This window comes from Melospiza melodia, unplaced genomic scaffold, assembly GCF_035770615.1.
Source record: "Melospiza melodia melodia isolate bMelMel2 unplaced genomic scaffold, bMelMel2.pri scaffold_48, whole genome shotgun sequence".
Classification (NCBI taxonomy): Eukaryota; Metazoa; Chordata; class Aves; order Passeriformes; family Passerellidae; genus Melospiza; species Melospiza melodia.
Window position 1 is genome coordinate 955,423 of NW_026948796.1, and position 15,541 is coordinate 970,963.

General features: G+C 47.3%; 1 pseudogene; it reads right to left on the bottom strand.

Moving 5' to 3' along the window:
* LOC134413687 (olfactory receptor 14J1-like) overlaps positions 1-15,541 on the bottom strand; it is a 37,051-nt pseudogene that overhangs the window by 20,607 nt on the left and 903 nt on the right.

Below are 15,541 nucleotides of genomic sequence, written 5' to 3' on the forward strand. Positions count from 1 at the left end.
AACCAGCCACTCCAATCACTGGGTGCAGCTCAGTAGTTGTAGAGTTTAGGGGAATGCCTCATACCAGACTCCTGGGAATGCTCTTACTGATCTAACTTGTTAACAACACGCTGGGAAGTCAGAAGAGCCCATTGTCATTATCATTATCATATTAAAATAGTAAATTAAACACTGAAAATCCATTGGGAAGAAAGAAATGGGGTGAATCTATCGAGAAGGATCTGAATTCCATGAGTGTACTGGAAAAGGAATAAATAAAGGAATAAATAAAGAAATAAAAGGAATAAATAAAGGAATAAATAAAGGAATAAATAAAGGAATAAATAAAGGAATAAAAGGAATAAATCCATTCTGGGGAGTGAGAGAAATATCCAAGTACTGGGAATTTCCAACGACTATCAGTGATGCTTCTTGGAAAGCTCCAGAAAACCTGGTTTGGATATGTGGGAATGTGGCTTACACTGAATTACCCGGGGAGCGCAGCAGCACTTGCACTATCGGAATTATTAAACCGTCTTTTTCCTTACACCCAAAAGAGTCTGGATTGAACCAAGGGGTCCCAGTATATGATTATTTGAACAAATCTAGCTGATGAAAAAGAAACTTAATTGAAATTGGAGGAACACAGACATGGAAAAACACAGTATGGATCCCCCAGGAAATAATTTGCACTTATGGACCGGTGACCGGGGCTCAAGATGAGTCCTGGGGACACCGGACCCCAATTTATACGGGGTTAAATTGGATTCTGATATTACAAGCAGTTCTCGAGATGGAATCAAACTGAACCTCCATGGCTTTAGACCACATAAACGACCAACTGTCCCAGACTAGAACTGTAGTGCATAAAATCAGACGAGCAGTAGGTTATTTATTATTTGTGGAAAATTTAACTCCTCTGAGCACTGCTTAGAAATAGATGACTGCAGTGAAGTCATTAGAAATATCTCAAAGGAAATCTGGAATTTAGTTTATGTTGGAACACAAGAGTGGACCCCTATATTCGATACCAGCTGGTGGGATAATTTCTCGTCATTAAAAGGAAACTGGTGGAAAAAACAGCCTTTTTCATCTTATGTGAAATTGCTAGTTTAATCCTCCTACTTTGCATGCTCCCCTGTATAATCTGAGTTGTAACATCTGCTGTACAAGCAAGTGTAATGATACCAAAAGAGCTTAATAAGAAAGAAGTAAAAGTAATCATGATAATGAATGATCAAGAACAGGAAGGCTCCAAGCAAATTTTCAACCAATATTAAAAATTGTACTTTCAAGAAGAAGTAATTGCTAATTGATGCAGGCTTGAGCCCAATTGAAAAATTAGAGGGAGAAATTGTAGAGAATTGATTATTAAAGGAGTTGATATAAAGTTCCAATGTTAGTTATAGATTGTTTGTTGAATGTTTTATAGTTATGTCAAATTCCAATGCTAGTTAAAGGATTTATAATTATGTAAATCCCCTCACTGTCAGGTGTTACACCCACTGCTCCTGTTAGCATTCAGAAGCACATAATCATGAGAATGATTCTATGCAGGTGCTTTTATTGAAGAGCTCTGGGTGTCAGGGGTACAAACCCAAATCTGTCTCCGACATGCATTCGGGATGAACATGTTTTTACATTCTATCGTTATATAACTTTCATGTAATTATTAAACACATATTGTTCTATTGTATACATAGATTTCATCCAAGCATGGGCTCCTCGTGGTCCCCCTCAAATTTCTAACATAGTTTCTCATGATTCTTCTAATGTTTGTACAATAATTGTATTTAATTACTAAACAATCATCACATCAAAGAATTATATCATTTATCAATACTGCTTAAGTAAATGCAATTTCACATGATCTGGCAAACACAAAGCCTTAGATTTTCAGAGTCTATTTTTAACATTTTTCCAGGGCCCCACTAAGTCCAGCTTCTTTCTAATTCCCCAAATTTTATGATTTTAAAACCTTTTACTATCACTCCCACTCTCATCTAAGATGGCGAACCACACGACACCATAAAGAAGAGGATTATGTCATAATAACCAAATATGAAAATCTCATAAGACCTAACAGAAAAGAATGACCTAATGAAAATCCCTAGAACAACAAGCCACCATGCAAATAAAGAATTAAAATAACACCTCTAACCAGAGAAAACATAAGACAACATCAGGACCACGGTCAGAGCTTTTTGCCTTTGTCACCCTAACAAGAGCCGGCCAAGAGCAATACAGGGACCATGGACCTGAAACCAACAGTGTCTACCCAGGGACTCTTGAAAGGAGAGAAAACCCAGCTCTGCCAGGCCTTGCTCAGCATTGCAGTTCCCTGCTCAGAGCCTTGGGCTCCCTGCAATCCTGCCCTCAAGGATCTGCTCTCACCAGGCCCTGGGCAGCCTTTGGCACTCCCTGCCCTCACTGGGGCCCAGCCATGCTCCAAGGCACTTGGAGTTTTGCTGCTGACTCCTTGAGCAGCTTCTCCATCCTTCTCTCCGTGCCTGAGGTTCCTGGAGCCAGCCTCAAATCCAGCGTGGGGCTGATTAAAATACAGAAAGCCCACAGGAGATCTTTGTCTCCCTTCCATTGTCTTTGAGTCTCCAGGGCTTGTCCAGTGATTGAAGTCAGTTTGGAGTTGTCTTCAGGAGGGAGATTTCAAAGTGCACTTCTTGATTTTTGGTAATAGTCAAGGAAATAGTTTTTTGTTTTTATTTTAGAGAAGAGGGGATAGAAGCATGTCCCAGGTGATCTTGATGCTGAATGTCTCCTTAGGGAGGTCTGGGCAGGGAGAAGAATGAGCCCCTTGCAGGCTGAGCCTGTTTGGCCAAGCTGCTCCTCACCCCCAGCCTCACCATGTCTGACAGCATCCACCTGGGACTGACAACTCAAAACTCCCAAAAATATTAATGGAATTTATTATTTTCTTTTTATTCTGTAACACATTATTTAGTGTTAATATTTCATTATTTATACATTAATTATATTTATTGATATTTATAACAACAGCATTAGCTTTTATAACCTAGGTTTTATATTTATATAAAAAAGCAATACAGTTTTATCAGCCAAGAAAATTAATGCTCAATATTTCTAAGTAACACAAGTCCCTTCATTATTAATTAAACTCTATTAGCTATATATTTATTCCTCTTTCTTACAAATAGTTATATTTGTACTCTTTTCGTCATCTTTTTTATAATCTTTTTACAATACAGTGTCAAGGGGGGGCAACATTGGGGTCCCTGGAGACATTTCTGGGGCACATTTGGGGCACTTTTGGGTCTGGGCAGGGAATTCAGAGAGAACTTGAGGGTCTGCAGAACACTTGGGGGAGCTGGGTGGGCACTTGGAGGGGCACTCAGGGATTCTGAGGGACAGTTCGGGGTCTGGGGCAGTACTTGGGGGTCCAGGGGGGCCCTTGGAGTTCAGGGAGGGGAATTTGGGGCCCTTCGGGGTCCGGGCGAGCCCTTCGGGGGCTCGAACGGGGCTCTCTGGGGCGTGGGGGCAATGGGAGTTGTAGGTGCGGGTATCATAAGGTTTAAAGAGGCCGCGGAGCATCACGGGAGTTCAAGGTGCAGCTGCAACGGCTCCCGGTGGGGCGCGGGGCATGATGGGAGATGAAGTCCCAGAAGTCGTTCGAACACGATGTTTGGGGGTCCAGGAAGGCTCTTGGGGGAAACTTTTGCGTCTGAGCTGCGACTTCAGGTCCTTGGGGGAACGTAAACGGTTTCGGAGCCCTTGGGAGGAGGTCTGGGACCTCTGACCGGGATCTTTAGGGCTCAGGGCACGGCAGGACTTTTAGGCGCGGGACTCTGTTCTGAGGAGCTCTGGGGCCACGGGGGATGAGAGAAGATGAATTCCCAGAAATGGCTGTACCGGACATCTGTGGGGTCAGGAGCACTCAGGGGGTCCAGGGTTGCTTTTGGGGTTCCCGAATGGGTGCTGAGGGGGCACTGAGGGATCCTGGAGGGTCTGGGGGACACTTAAGGGACAAAGAGGGGGCGGATCCCGGGGGTTCTGTGGAGCACGGTGCATGACGGGCATTGTAGTACCGGCTCCAATGCGATTCAATCGGGCTGCAGAGCATGACGGGAGTTATAGGCAAAAAAAAGGTAGTGCAAATATCAGGCAGCGCTTTCGAGGTCCTAAACCAGGTGCTGATTGGTTTTTGGCGGTGATGGGTGGGAGCCCATGCAAATGGGATGCAGCAGAGGTGGGAACATCCGATTCAACCTTTCCAGTCCCTCCCAGTACAGACCAGTTCATCCCCAGACCAGTCCAGTTCATCCCAAGTAGAACCTAGTTCAACCCCAGTGCCCCTCCAATCCCTCTCAGTACAGCCCAGTCCCTCCCAATACACATGAGTTTATTACCAGTCCCTTCCAGTTCGCCCCAATGTCATCCACAGGATGCCCCAGTGTCCCCACTCTTCTCCACAATGTTCCCAGTGTCCACAGTTTGCACCGGTATCCCCCAGTGTCACTCCCAGTATGTCCCAATGTCTCCCACAGCGTTCCCACTGTCCCCAGTATGTCCCAGTCCTCCCCAGTGTTTCCAAGTACAGTTTCATTTCTCTCAGTGGCCGTGACAGCCAAACCCAGCAGTGAGGTCAGTGCAGTGCCCATGGCCACAGCCCCTTGCAGTGGCCCAGTGCAGCTTGGGCTGATGATCCACCCTCACAGCTGGCCCAGGGCAGCTCTGCAGCACCTTTGGGGCACCTGGGGCTGGTACACACCTGAGCAGTGTGTCTGTTTGCAGTGGGGAAACTCAGAAGTTTCTGATTGCTGCAAAAAGTACAAAAAGGTAAAACCCCTCTTAGGCTGGGTGCAGCCAGCTCTGCAAGCACAGCAGAGCCCAGGGCAGTGAGGACAGACAGGATGGGGCCGGGCAATGTGGAGCAAGGTTGTCCACACTGGGTCAGAGCTCCAGGCACAGCTTCTGTGAGCAGGCCAGAGCTGCTGAGGAGAGACCCTGGGTCAATATAAATCACAGAATGCTGCAATGACCTCTACTCTTAACAGAAATTTAATAAAATACACCTTTACAATAGGAATGTATATTTTATTACTGCTCTTTGAAATCTTTCTCCATGACTGGACTAGGAAAACTTTATTGAGCCTCTCAGGGCTTTGCTGTTGTTTACATCAGACTCAGTCCTTGAGAGTGTCTTGAAAAAACTTCTCAAGAACTCAAAGTTAAATTTAGACTCCAAATTTTCTTGAAGTTTTAATGGCTCCCACTGAGGGACACAACTGCCTGCCTCTGCCTGCCCACACAAAGGCTCCTGCTGGGGGACATGCTGCACTACAGCCCTGCCCTGGCAGGGAAATTCCTTTCCGTTTGGGTTGTGTCTGGCTCTCCCTATCTGACTTTTGCATTAATTCTTTCTTCCTCTGGCTGTTCTCTATTATGCAAAAGGATCCACCATCTCTGAAACCTCCCTTCAGTCCCTCCCAGGGCTCCTCTGCTCTCCTCAGTCTCCACCCAACTGAACACAGAGTTGCTTTGTCTCCGTACATGAAATGGCTGTTTCAGAGGGTGTCATTCAAGCCTGAGCTCTAGTGAGGGATAACTCCCAATCTCACATGGACATGTAATTCTACCAGTGTGTTGCTTCTATACAGTCACTAAATGTGAATTACAATTTATCCATTTCCATAAAACCCACCCCAAGTTTCCAGATTCACTCCTTGTTTTCTCTATCCCTGCACCCTTGAGCCAGATGTCTTCATTTTCTCTTCCAACCATCCTTGCAGGGAAAGCAGCCCCTGCATACCTTGTTCCTGTGCTGAAAGTTCACAGGCAGGGTAAAAATGGAATTAACCCTTTTGGTATCAGCCCCAGGCTTTGTGTGGGCAGGCAGAGGCAGGCAAGAGGAAGAGCTGTCAGCAAAGGAAGGGCCCAGCCAGGTGGGGAAGCCAGGGGATGCTGACAGCCTGCAGGGACAGAGGCGCAGGGCAGGGACACCGTGAAACAGCCTGGGCTGCACAGGGCACTGGGAGGGGCAGCAGCTGCAAGACAGCCCTGCCAGAGCCAACTTGGGCAGCACTTTGGCCATGGCTTCTGGGCCTGGGCCTGAGGCAGGAGCAGGAGACAAGTGACCCATGCAGGGCTGGGGCCTCATTGCCTCCTTGTCCCTGCTCAGCAGCCTGGCAGGGGCCGCCCCATGCTCCTGCCCTTGCCATTGCACATTCCCAGATGCCAGTGCCCATCCCAGGAAGAGCCCTGAGCAAGGAGGGAGGGACAGGATCTGCCTGGCCAGGGGCTGGGGTTCAGGCCTCAGCCCTTTGCATTCCTCAAACACATCCAGCTTTGCTCAGCACCAGAGACAACTTGGCCTTGTTTGTCCCCAGCTGTCAGCACTGCCTCCAGTGTTCTGCTCTAACTGGAACCTGGGGACACTTTCTCAGTCATGTCCCTCACTGGGAGCCATTAAAACTTCAAGAAAATTTGGAGTCTAAATTTAAATTTGAGTTGTTGAGAAGTTTTTTCAAGACACTCTCAAGGACTGAGTCTGATGTAAACAACATCAATGCCCTGTGAGAATCATTAAATTTATCCTAGTCCAGTTATGGAGAAAGATTTCAAAGAACTTGTATGAAATACATATTCCTATTTTAAATAAAGTATTTTATTTTATTTCTCTTTAAAGCAGAGGTAATTGCAGCATTCTGTGATTGATATTGACCCAGGGTCTCTCCTCAGCAGCTCTGGCCTGCTCACAGAAGCTGTGCCTGGAGCTCTGACCCAGTGTGGACAACCTTGCTCCACATTGCCCGGCCCCATCCTGTCTGTCTTCATTGCCCTGGGCCCTGCTGTGCTTGCAGAGCTGGCTGCACCCAGCCTCAGAGGGGTTTTACCTTTTTGTACTTTTTGCAGCAATCAGAAACTTCTGAGTTTCCCCACTGCAAACAGACACACTGCTCAGGTGTGTGCCAGCCCCAGGTACCACCAAAGGCACTGCAGAGCTGCCCTGGGCCAGCTGTGAGGGTGGATTATCAGCCCAAGCTGCACTGGGCCACTGCAAGGGGCTGTGGCCATGGGCACTGCACTGACCTCACTGCTGGGTTTGGCTGCCACGGCCACTGAGAGAAATGAAACTGTCCTTGGAAACACTGGGGAGGACTGGGACATACTGGGAATACTGGGAATGCTTTGGGAGACACTGGGACACACTGGGAGTGACAGTGGGGGGGACTGGGACATACTGGGGACACTGGGGTTATTGCAGAGAAGATTGGGGACACTGGGGCATCCTGTGGATGACATTGGGAGAAACTGGGAACAACTCGGAATGTACTCAGGTGTATTGGGATGGACTGGGCTGTACTGGGAAGAACTGGAGGGGGATTGGGGTTGTACTGGATTCTACTTGGGATGAACTGGGCTTTACTGAGGTCATATTGGTCTGTACTGGGAATGAACTGAGCTGTAGTGGGAAGGACTGCTGGAGGCTGATTTTGCTGTTCCCGCCTCCACGGCATCACCGTTTGCAGTCAATCAGCACCAGGGATACGGGACTACGGGTGGTGCCTAGATTGGCACCATATTTTTATTTGCCTACATCTCCCATCATGCCCCGCGGCCGGATATAGCCACACTGGAGTCGCAACTAAAACGCTTGTCATGCCCTGCGCTCCACAGAACCTGCGCCATCCGCCCCCATCTGTCCCATAAATGTCCCCCAGACCCTCCAGGATCCCTCAGTGCCCCTTCAGCACCCATTCTGGACCCCCCAAAGTTTCCCCGGACCCCCTGATTGCTCCCAACCCCACAGATGCCCGGTAGTGCTACTTCTGGGTATTCATCTCCTCTCATCCCCCGCGGCCCCAGAGCCCCTCAGAACACAGTCCTGCGCCTGAAACTCCTGCTGTGACCCGCGACCTAAAGAGCCTGGTTAGAGCTTTCTGAGCTCCCCCCAAGGGCTCCCGACCAATTTAATTTCCCCCGAGGACTTCAACTTGCGTCTCGGACGCAAAAGTGTCCCCCAAGTGCCTTCCTGAACCCCCAAACATCATGTTCCAAAACACCTGTGGGACCACAGCTCCCATCATCCTCTGTGGCGCCTGTACAGCGCTATTCCAGCTGAGACTTTATCTCCCGTCATGCCCCGCGCCCCACGGAGAGCCATTGCAGCAGTGCCCAGAACTCCCGTGATGCTCCGCGGCGCCATCAAACTGTATGATACCCGCGCCTTCAACTCCCTTCACCCCCCGCGCCCCAGAGAGCCCCATTCGAGTCCCCCAAAGGCCCGCCTGGACCCCGTAGGGCCCCAAATTCCCCTCCCTGACCTCCAGGGGCCCCCCTGGACCGCCAAGTGCTATCCCTGGACCCCGAACTGTCCCTCAGAATCCCTGAGTACCCCTCCAAGTGCCCACCTGGCTCCCCCAAGTGTCCTCCACACCCTCAAGTTCTCTCTGAATTACCTCCCTGACCCAGAACTGCCCCAAATGTGCCCCAGAAATGTCTCCAGGGACCCCAAAGTTCCTCCCTTGAGTCTGTGTGAGAAAATAGGACAAAAGATGACAAGAGTGCTAAATTATTTGAATAAAAAAGGAGAAATCAATAGCTGATAGCTGACAATTAACAAAGGGAATTTTGTGACTTAGAATGAATGAGGAATAATTTTTTTGGTTGCTAAAAACGCATTGATTTTTCATATCACTTTAGAAATTGGGTAATAAGAATTTTGAATAAGAATATAATAAGAAAAATATTACTATAATTTTACTAATTATTATATTCTAATTTTCAAGTAAAATGTTATGAACAAAAATTCGGTTAATGTTTTTTTTTATGAGAAAATGTTTCAAAAAGGCAGCCAGATCACTGGCTCTGCCCACCTTCTGTGTGTTTTGTTATTGTAATCACAGGTCGTTGAGGCTAATCGCTCCTTTTGTATCAGCAGAGCCTTGCCCGAGGCTAAGTTGTACCTTTCTCATAGTGAAGACACCTGAGAAGGTGGGGGGGGGTTATGCAAAGTGACTCCAAGACCACAATGCAGCATGGATCCCCCACTATACTGAGAAGACCCCAAAAACAACGAGCCAAATAAGAATTGAGAGACTGGAGTGATGTCTGGATGTGAGGAGCAGAGCGCTAGACCTGCAGAGATGCGGGAAACCTTCATCGTTCCTCACCCTGTCTTCGAGATCCCCCGGGCCAGGTCTGGGAGGGAGCGAGACCCGGACCGAAGCACCATCTGACGGGGATCAGCAGGCCCTAAAGCCTCCCACGAGGATCTGATCCCCAGCTCTGCCCCTTGTGGACGAAGCTGTGCATATCCTCCTCCTCTGAGTCGCCCTGGGAGACGACGGGACGCTGCAGACCCGCCGAGCCGCCCAATCCTGAGCTGATCACTTTTAATAAAGGCATTAAAAAGGAGAAGAAGTCTCCTGGCCCTGTTTATTTCATAAAATGCAGAATTTTTTTAATGTTTTGGGATGTCAGACCCAGGTGTGTGATGTCAGACATGGTGAGGCTGGGGGTGAGGAGCAGCTTGGCCAAACAGGCTCAGCCTGCAAGGGGCTCATTCTTCTCCCTGCCCAGACCTCCCTAAGAAGACATTCAGCATCAAGATCACCTGGGCAAGGCTTCTATCCCCTCTTCGCTGAAATGAAAAGTAAAAAAATATTTCCTTGACTGAAACCAAAAATCAAGAAGTGCACTTTGGAATCTCCCTCCTAAAGACAACTTTCCTTTTTCCTCAACTTGCATGTTCTGTCCATCTATGATTGCATACCCTGAGACGTGTTTACTGGGTACCAGTTGTGATGATCCATCTGTAAATAAAATTCTCCCATATGGGAGAGGCCCTTTTTCTAAATCTTGTACTTTAGTCTGCATTTCAATAATTTCTAAACAATAATGCTCCAGGTCTGTTAACAGCTCTCCCGTGAGGAACTGGGCTGGATTTAAACATTTTGAAGTGACACATTCAAGGCCCTTGGTACTTATTAGGATGACTTCATACTTTTGTATTTGGGCATCGGTTAGCCACCGAGGAGCCTTGTGACTTAAAACAGCTTTTACATCATGTGGGGTATGAACCTGGATCTTCCCCTTTCAGGTTAGTTTCTGTGTGTCTTCTATTGGGGTGGCTGTTGCCTTTGTCACTTGTACACAGGCTGGCCACCCTCTGGCTACTGGATCTGGTAACTTGGAGAGAGATGCAACCGGCTTCCTGCATCCTCCCCAATCCGCAAGCTATCCCCTCTTCCACGTTTACAAATAGGTCAAAGTTCTTTATAAGGCCTGATAGGCTCAGTACAGGGGCAGGGGACAATTTAATTTTCAGTTTCTTTTCATTTGAGGTCCAGGTTACAGGCTTTGATTTGTTCAATTTGCCACATGGAAATTTAACACTTTTAGTATACTGATCAAGCCATAATCTGCAATACCCAAACAAACCTAGTAATTTTCTAACATCTCTTTTGGTCTTTGGGGCAGGGATGGACAGAATTCCCAACATTCTCTTGGGGCTTCACCTTTTATACCCTTGGCCAATTATATGTCCTAGATATGTTACTTCTTGTTCTACAAATTGCAGTTTCTGTTGTGTTACTTTTAGGCCTTTTTCCCCTAAGAAATTTAGGAACTGTATGCTAGAACTTCTAACTTTGTCTTGTTCTCCCTCTGATGCAAGTAAATCATCAACATATTGTAAAATATGTACTCCATTCTCAGTTTTAAACTATTCTAGGAGTTCTTCTAAAGCTTGCCAAAGAGATTCGAGGATTCTCTAAACCCCTGGGGAAGACCTGTCCACCTTAGTTGCTCTTTTCTTTTTTCTTTTCTTTTCTTTTCTTTTCTTTTCTTTTCTTTTCTTTTCTTTTCTTTTCTTTTCTTTCTTTTCTTTTCTTTTCTTTTCTTTTCTTTTCTTTTCTTTTCTTTTCCTTTCCTTTCCTTTCCTTTCCTTTCCTTTCCTTTCCTTTCCTTTCCTTTCCTTTCCTTTCCTTTCCTTTCCTTTCCTTTCCTTTCCTTTCCTTTCCTTTCCTTTCCTTTCCTTTCCTTTCCTTTCCTTTCCTTTCCTTTCCTTTCTTTTCTTTTCTTTTCTTTTCTTTTCTTTTCTTTTCTTTTCTTTTCTTTTCTTTTCTTTTCTTTTCTTTTCTTTTCTTTTCTTTTCTTTTCTTTTCTTTTCTTTTCTTTTCTTTTCTTTTCTTTTCTTTTCTTTTCTTTTCTTTTCTTTTCTTTTCTTTTCCATGTCCTCCCATTGAAAGGCAAACCAGTTCTGATGCTCTTCAGCCAGGGGACACACCCAGAAGACATCCTTTAAATCAATGACAGAGAACTATGCATGCTCCTTAGGTACTCGGCTTAAAAGGGTGTACGGGTTTTGTACTACCAGGTGCCTCACAATCATTCTTTTATAAACTTCTCTTGAATCTTGTGCTAATAAATACCTTCCATCAGCTTTTCTCAATGCTAGTATGGGAGTATTATGTGGAGACATGCATGGTTCTAAAATCCTTCCTTTAATAACTGGTAAGTTATTGGGGCTGGTCCTTTCTTTCCCTCTGGGGAAATTGGATACTGCCTTGCTCGAATGGGGGGGATGTCTTTCTGCAGCTCTACTTCTACTGGTGGACTATTCAAACAACCAATTTTTCCCTCCTCCGCCCACACATTTGGGTTGATTTCATCTATGTCTCCCTTTGTATAGACCATTATTTGTACTACCAGTTTTCCTTCTTTTTCCATTACTCCAATTCCCAATTTGATTTGTAAATTATATCCTAATAAATCACAACTTAACTAGGGATGTAAATGTACTTAGCTCGACACTCTCTTGAATTTCCTCTAATTTCTACATCTTCTATCATCTGGGCCTCAAATGATTCTCCTTTGGCCCCTCGAACTTTGCAGACCTTTTTACTGACTGTGATTCCTGTTGGTATTTTAGTCACACATGACTCGTCTGCTCCGGTATCAACTAAAAATTCAAATTCATCATTCTGGGGACCAATCTCAAAATTTACCAAGGGCTCTTCTAGATGATTCATTAAATTCCCCAGAGCATAGAACCCTGGACATCCCTATTCTGCATATTTCTCATCTCTTCTTAAGATGTTCTCTAGAGTTTCTTGCTCCCAGGCTATGGCTTCATCTAATTGGAGTTTCTTACAATTTCTCTTTAGGTGTCCTTTCTCTCCACAGTAATAACAATATTTGCCACTGAGTAGAGCCCTAGCCCCTTTTGGTCCAATAAAACCTTTGTCTCTTCTAAGTGGTTCTACTGGCCAATTCTTGTTGGCTCCTACACTTTCTCTGCCTACAGCTACCATAATTTTAGCTTTTGTTTTAGTTTTTTTTTTTCCTTCTATTCTGAGATATACTCTTATGGCTTCTCTCAGATGTTCATTATACTTTTTTCCTTCCAGTTCTCTATTCTTTCTAATTTTCATCTGATATTGGGCCAGGATTTAGTTACAAATTTTGTGTTGAGAAGGACTTGGCCTTCGGGGCTATCTAGGTCAACATTAGAGTAAATCTGGAAGTTTTGCTTTAGCCTATTAAGCCATGGTGCTGGGGTCTTGTGTTTTTGCTGGATGCTGTCAAACACTAACCTGGTATTGCTCCCTCTAGGGACTGATTCTTTTATCCCTCTGGTCATCAGGGACCTGTGCTCTCTCATATTCCTTCTCCCCTCTTCTTGATTAGGGTCCCAGTCAGGCTCCACTAAAGGCATTTTTTGTTACCTTGGGGCCCAGGTTGGTTTTCTCACTCACAAATTTTCATTCCTGTAGTTCTTATTATTTGAGTCTCTTCTGGGGAAAATAGGATGTTTAAGATGTACAATTCTCCTCATGTATAAATATTAGGGGCTAAATATTGATCAATTTGATTTGCTATTCCTACTTGGTCTTCCACTAAATTTCACAATTCTTTCTTAAATTTTCCAACTTTGGACGCCGTCAAAGGGGCGTTTACAAATCCAATCTCACAGGCCACCCCACCTATGGGAACTTCTCTGAGGGGGAACAATATTTCCACTTTAGCCTCTTTGGACTGGGTGTTACAACATCAGTTGTGGAGGCTGACTGGCTAACTTCACTCTTGGGCATGAGATTCTGAGATGTTGTTTGGCTTCTCATTTGTGGTGGGGGAGGCAGAGCAGGAACTTGCTGGTGAATAAGTGGTTCATGAGATGGCAGAGGTAAGGGGACAGTAGTGAAGGTTAAAGAGAGTAAGCAGAGGGTTGAGGGGAAGGTGTTGGAGGTATAACTGGGTTAGAAGGTGGTAAAGGAATGACAGCTGGGAGAGGAGGAGGAATTGGGTCCACAGAAAGAGGAATTTGAGAAAGGATTTAGGGTACTGCAAGGGTAGGACTAGGTAAGTGGTCAGGGAGGTCCCAGTTTTTGTCAGCCTTCCCAGCCTCTTTTTCTTCTTTTACTTTACTAGCTTTCTTTCCTTCTTTTAATTTATAGACTCTTGTATTTTCCTGCTCTGAGGCATTCTTTAGCCAACAGGTGACGTTCTTTATGTGATGGGCCTTTTGCAGGAACATGGGGCAAAAAAGAAAGTGCATCAACTTTTGGACAGAGAGGCAGGTAACTCAGGAAATGTTTAATGATGTTGTTAGGTCATGCAGAAAGAAGAGAGGTAAAAGCTTAAAGTTTAACCAGGCCACTTCTGTGAAGAATAATAAAAATGTTTCTATAAATACATTAATGGCAAAAGGAGGTACAAGGAGAATCACCATTCATTATTAGGGGAGATGTGGTTACCAAATATGACAGAAAGGCTGAGGTACCTAACCCCTTCTTTGCCTCAGTTTTCAAGACTAAGTCAAGTTGTCCTCAGGACAAGTCCTGAGCTGGTGGATGGGCGCAGGGAGCACAACAGTCCCCTGTAATCCAGGAGGAAGCAGCTGGAGACCTGCTGAGCCACTCAGATGCTCACAGGTGTCTCTGAGAGCAGATGGGATCCATCCCAGGGGGATGAGAGAGCTGGTGGATGAGTTCCCCAGGCTGCTCTCCGTCATTTACCATCAGTCCTGGCTCAGCAGAGGGGTCCAAGAGGACTGGAGGTGCCAGTGTGAGCCCAAGAAGGGCTGGAAGGAGGAGCTGGGGAACTCCAGGCCTGTCAGCCTGACCTGGGTGCCCAGCAAGGTTATGGAACAGATCACCTTGAGTGCCATCACAGGGCACCCACAGGATGGCTGAGGGATCAGAGCCAGCCAGCATGGATTTCAATGTCTGCACTGATGATCTGCATGAGGGGACTGAGTCCAGCATCAGCAAATTTGCAGATGACACCAAGCTGAGTGTGAGTGTGGGTCTGCTGGAGGGTAGGAGGGCTCTGCAGAGGGCCCTGGACAGGCTGGGTCCAGGGCCCAAATCCAACAAGGTGAGGTTTAACAAGTCCAAGTGCCGGGCCCTGCATGTTGGCCACAACAAGCCCTGCAGCTCTACAGGCTGGGGACAGAGTGGCTGGAGAGCAGCCAGGCAGAAAGGGACCTGCAGGGACTGATGGACAGCAGGCTGGACATGAGCCAGCCGTGTGCCCAGGTGGGCAAGAAGGCCAATGGCTCCTGGCCTGGATCAGAAATGGTGTGGCCAGCAGGAGCAGGGCAGGGATTCTTCCCCTGTGCTCAGCACTAGTAAGGCCACGCCTCGATTAGGAAGGACATGGAGGGGCTGGAGCATGTCAAGAGAAGGGCACCAAGGCTGGTGAGGGGTCTGGAGCACAAGTCCTGTGAGGAGTGACTGAGGGAGCTGGGGTTGTTTATCCTGGAGGAGACTCAGGGAGACAAGGTGGTGTCAGGGAACAGGTTGTACTTGATGATCTCCAAGGTCTTTTCCAACCTTGCTTCTTCTGGCACACTCTGAAACCACCCTTGGAGCAGTGGCAACAGCATCTGCAGTGAGACAGGAAACTCCCAGCTGGTGGGAACAAACTTTCTGGCTGACTGCAGAGGCCAGGACAAAGCTGAGTGGTTTCCATGCTGTCCCCCAGCCCTTGCTGGCCCCAGGGGCTGATGGCATTTGTGCTCCCTCAGGTTCATGTCCCCACACCAACAGCATGGGGGTGCTCCCCCTGCTCTGTGCAATGCAAACAGGGACTGCTGAGCCAGTGCTGCTGTGTCTGTGCCTTCAAGGATGGGGCACCTGTGTGAGCTCAGGGAGAGGCCAGGGCTGCAGAGGGGGGATGTTGTTGGAAGCTCCATCAGGACGCTCTGGGACGCTGCCCTGGGCTGTGCAGCGCACTGGGGATGGATCAGCCCCTGCTCTGCTGCCTTTTCCCATCTGCCCCAGGGCCCTTGCAGAGCCCCAGCCATGCTGTTTGCCCCCAGCCTGCCCACGGCCAGCCTGGGGCTGCTCACGGGGCTTTTCTGTGCTTAGCATTGGCCTGGCCGTGTTCTTGAGAGAGCCTGGGCAAGGAGCCTGGAGCCCTTAGGCCCTGGCGTGAGGTGTCAGCACTGCCCCAGCAGTGCCCATGGCCTGTCCCTGCTGCAGCCCCAGCACCGCCATCCCCAGGACTGTGCCCGGCCCCGAGAGCACTCAGGCCCTACAGCAACACCAGGGCCACCAGGACAGCGGGGCAGGGCCAT